We start from the raw sequence: 5,053 nt of genomic DNA, 5'->3' as shown, positions 1-5,053 counted from the left end.
GATAGGTGTGGTGGGAATTGTGCTAAAACCAAGTAGTTTTCTATATCAGCAAACCATGGAGAGAGTACTGATATAGCAAATAGGTGTTCATCTGGCATTTGGTCATCCACCATCCCTTCTCCACCTACAAGAAAATTTACTCTAGACAAAAAGTCAACAACAACATTCTCTTTACTAGACTTATCAATAATGGTCAGATCAAACTGCTGCAGTAAAAGCAACCATCTAATAATGTGAGCATTTACATCTAGTTTGTTCATTAAATATCTAATTGCAGCATGAGCAGTGTGCACAAAGGTTTGATAACCTATGATATAATGTCTGAATTTGTTTAAGGAATGCACGACAGCTAGAATTTCCTTCTCGGTCACTGTATAGTTTAACTCTGCCTTTGAAAAGTTCTTTCTTATAAAGTATATGGCATAAGGTAACTTTTCATCAATTTGTCCTAAGGCTGATCCTATTGCTTTGTTCAAGGCATATGTGTGAATGTGAAAGGCCTCTGAGAATTGGGTAGTCACTAGCTTGCTCTTCAATGTATCTAGGGCTTCTTGACAGTTTTCTGACCATATGAACTCAACATCTTTGCCTAGGAGGCCAAAAAAAGGAGAGGCTATCTTGCTGAAGTCTTTAATGAATCTCCTGTAATATCCAACTAAGCCTAGGAAGCTTCTGACATCTCTCACCTTTTGTGGAGGTGGGACCCTTTGGATGATGGCAATTTCGTTGGGGTCCACCTATAGTCCTTGTTGAGATATTGCATGACCTAGCATAGTCCCTTCAGTCACCAAAAATTCACATTTTTCGAGACTGAGTGACAGGTTCATCTCAATACACTTATCTAGAACTTTCCCTAGGTTAGATAAAGCTTCCTGGAAGTCAGAGACATAAGGAGTAAAATCATCCATGTATATTTCTACTACATCATGAACCAGTTCAGAAAATATACTCAATACCGCTCTTTGGAAAGTGGCTGGAGTGTTGCACAAACCAAAAGGAAGGAACCGGTATGCAAAGGTACCCTAAGGACAAGTGAAACTGGTATTATCTTGGTCTTCCGGGCTAATTTGAATATGATTGTACCTGCTAAACCCAACTAGGAAGGAGAAAAACTTTTTCCCTGCCAGATCGTCTAACACTTGATCTATGAAAGGTAAAGGAAAATGGTCCCTTTTAGTGGCTTTGTTCAATTCCCAATAGTCGACACAGATTCTCCACTTACCATTTTTCTTTGTCACTAGCACCAAAGGAGAGACCCATTCATTGTCAGAGATGGGATAGATGAAGCCCACATCAAGCAATTTCTACAGTTCTTCGTTAACAATATCTTTAAGTGCTTGGTTCATCCTCCTTTGAGGCTGACTGACTCGCTTGCAATCTTCCTTGATGTATATATGATGAGTACATACTGAAGGGTGCACTCTCTTCATCTCCTTATAACTCCAGGTGAAGGCATCTAGATGGTTTCTCAGTATGCTGCATAGCTCCTTCTCCTAGGAAGTGGATAGGGATGGATTGATTTCCAATGTTCTTTCTAGGCCAAACTCTATATTTTTAACACGGAGAGAAGTAGGGTCGGCCACACAGAGATCAGTTGAGGGGTTGTTTTGGGTTCCTCTTACTATGTCTTCTAATGGTGATTCACTGGTAGGTGGATTCTGAATCAAATTTTCAATCATATCATCCTCATCTTGCGATTTCCCCCCATGGAAATTTCCAATGTACAAAGTGGTGCAGAATAAAATTCATCCTCATCCTCCTCCTCCAACCAGAGAGGCAGATCATGTTCTAGCAAGGGTTGGGTAGGAGGATATAGGATTAACTGCTTGGACATGTGCCCATTCTTTATGGTCATGTTCCCATCTCGCCAGCTGATGTAGGCATTAGCTGCAGCCAACAAGGGTCTTCCCAGAATGAGAGGATTACCAGTGAGCTTTGCCTTTGGCTGGAGAACTAAGAAATTAGTAGGGTACTCCCAAGAATCAATGGAGACCATAACATCTTCCACAATACCCTCGAGGGTCACTGTGGAGCGCTCTGCTAGCTGCAGCACCATCGTGTTCTTCCTCAAGAAGCCTTGGAGGTTAAGTTTGAGCATCGTGTCCTTTGTCATTACATTAGTGGCAGCTCCCAGATCAATCAAGGTATGTGGGATCAACATGAGCTCTTACTAGGTTTGGTTTCGCCAGATGTTTTGCACATGATATTCAGCACAAAACATGTCATAAGTCTATCCATTAGGAGCAGCTCGGAAAGAGATTTCCAACAGTATATTACACTCCAAAAACCGGCTCCTAGATCAAAAGATATGACCGAATGAGTGATTGACTCAGAGACCCAATGTAGCAGTTCAGGTATTGAATGAGTTCATTGAAGAAGATGTTCAGAGTTTAAGTGGTGATGGCATTATTTTGTTGGTTATTCTCATGGAGTAAGTGAGGCACAAAATCAATCACTGACTTGACTGCATTCACTTCTGCAAGATTAGTCTTAGACAAAACTATATATTTGCCAACTATTGTTAATTGCCAGGACAAGAAAGGAAGAACTACAATGCATATGGCTGTCCTTGGAAAGGTGTTTCATGAAAAGCTTTTGGAACTGCTCTTGTCAGTGCCTGAGTTAGATATCAATATTCCTGTGTCTGTTGTTGATGTACTGGAAATAAACCTACTGTCTGGTATAACATCAGAGCATTTGCTTAAGAAGTTGGCATCAGCAAGTGGAAAAGAGGTGCAGTCGTGCACTGTTTCTTTAAGAAATGCTAATGTTTCTTATGGAAAGATACGTTATTCAGATAACAGTCCAAGCACATCATTCAGATCTGTAGATATAGATGTCAATGTATACACCCGTATTGAAGATGTGTCTGACCAAGCAAAAGTTGAGAGACTTCTTGAAGTATCATCAAGAAGGCTCGGTTCCCATGAGTTGTTTGATTGCACAGTAGAAAGCATTATGTAGGGAATCAAAAGAAGCATTCTGAAACTGACCCAGAAAAAGGCAGCCTTGCAACTTTTTTTGGATGGTCTAATGAAAAAGGACTACCCAAAAGCAAGAACAACATAGAATTCAGAAAAACAAACAGAACACAGGAAACAAGTCTAAGGCACCCACGAAAGAAGAAACAAGTCTCGAAATAATGCACACTAAGAAATGGCTTTCATGAACAGAGAACTTCTGAGATGCCAGTGTCTTTGAAGAAAAGGTTCTCCAAAACTTCATTATCGGTCAATCATATTGATTCATTGAGAAGGAAATCCCCACGAAGTCCATAAACAAACCACGGGCTTTCAGATCATTGTGGGAATGATTTTGATGGTGCAGTTTAACCTGCAATTTCATCATCATGTTCACCATCTAGGTTTCTCTTAATACTGTGGACAGCCTTGAAACATTTGTATCAGATATCAATAGCGGAAGATGGGATGTGATACTGCCACAAGTTGCATAGCTTAAGCTTCCTAGAAAGAAACTAGAAGACTTGTATGAACAGATTGTATTGGAGATAATTTAACTTCGAGAATTAGATACTGCAAGAGCTATTCTAAGGCTGACTCAAGCAATGGGTTTCATGAAGCAGGAGCAACCTGAGTGCTATCTACACTTGGAACACCTTCTAGTTCACACATATTTTGATCTTCGTGAGGCTTATCACGAGTCCTCAAAAGAGAAGAGGTGGTCACAAATCATTTCGATTAATGGCCTTGATTGGTCAATCTTTGAAGTGGCAACAACATTGAGGATTACCTCCTCCAGGTACACAGTTTGATCTCTTCAGGGGCACTGCAGCAGTAAAGGCAGATGAGGAAGAAATGTATCCGACAACACTGGCACATACAATTAAATTTGGGAAACAAAGCCACCCAGAATGTGCTTGTTTCTCTCCAGATGGTCAATACCTTGTCTCTTGCTCAGTTGATGGATTCATAGGGGTCTGGGTCTACATTAGTGGGAAGCTTAAAAAGGATCTTCAGTATCAAGCTGATGATTCCTTTATGATGCATGATGATGTTGTCCTCTGTGTTGACTTCAGTCGAGATTCAGAGATACTGGCTTTTGGTTCACAGGATGGGAAAATTAAGGTATGGCGTATACGAACAGGTCAGTGTTTAAGGCATCCAGAGCATGCACATTCTCAGGGCGTTACAAGCCTTTCCTTCTCTCGTGATGGCAGTCGGCTTTTAAGCACATCATTTGACAGTATTGCAAGAATACATGGGCTCAAATCTGGCAAAGCGTTAAAGGAATTTTGTGGTCATACATCTTACGTAAATGATGCAATATTCACAAGTGATGGGGGTCATGTTATTACTGCTTCTAGTGATTGTTATGTACAGGTTTAGGATGTGAAGACAACTGATTGTATTCAAATGTTTAAACCTCCACCTCCTCTCAAGGGAGGTGATGTATCAGTGAATTCTGTCCACCTTTTTCCAAAGAAGTCAGAGCACATTGTAGTCTGCAACGAGGCATCATCAATCTATATCATGACACTCCAAGGGCAGGTTGTGAAAAGTTTCTCATCTGGCAAAAGAGGAGGAAATGCAAGAAAAGCCATCTCAAGCAAATTGTCCCAGATTCGAGGAAATGGAGTAAAAGAGGAGAATTAATGGAGAAAACTGAAGTATCAGAGCTGCCAGGCACAAATCCAGCAGTGGTTGAGGAAAATCTCAGATTTTAGGGCTTAATATCATCAGTCAAAGATTGAAACAACATTAAAAGGGCATATTTTGTGGAATATGGTTCCACACCTGAAGGAGCAGATACGGTGATATTGATCCACCTGGCAAACCTTCATTTAATTTGGGTTTTTAAAAAACTATGTCTCATGGTTCTCGAACTAATTTGGGGTTTTAGTGGCAAATTAATTTGTCTAGTTTATAGTATTGTTTTAATATAGGATTGTTTAGTTTATAATACTGTTTTATGATAGGATTTTAGGATTACTTTTAATTTTAATTTTTTATTTCCTATATTGAGGAAATTTAAAATGATTTTGTAATATTATAAATAGGATTATTTTTGAAAATGTAGGGGTTCGATTTTTGCA

At 39.8% G+C, this 5,053-nt stretch overlaps 1 pseudogene; it reads left to right on the top strand.

Annotated features, from left to right (window-relative positions):
• Positions 1-3,700: 3,700 nt before the first annotated feature.
• On the top strand, positions 3,701-4,535 carry LOC149263240 (uncharacterized; annotated as a pseudogene).
• Positions 4,536-5,053: the final 518 nt, after the last annotated feature.

The sequence above is a fragment of the Pinus tabuliformis genome, chromosome 6, assembly GCF_031772625.1.
Source record: "Pinus tabuliformis cultivar Carrire ecotype Pingquan chromosome 6, CPIR1, whole genome shotgun sequence".
Taxonomy (NCBI): domain Eukaryota; kingdom Viridiplantae; phylum Streptophyta; class Pinopsida; order Pinales; family Pinaceae; genus Pinus; species Pinus tabuliformis.
This window is presented reverse-complemented; position numbering and strand designations above follow the sequence as displayed.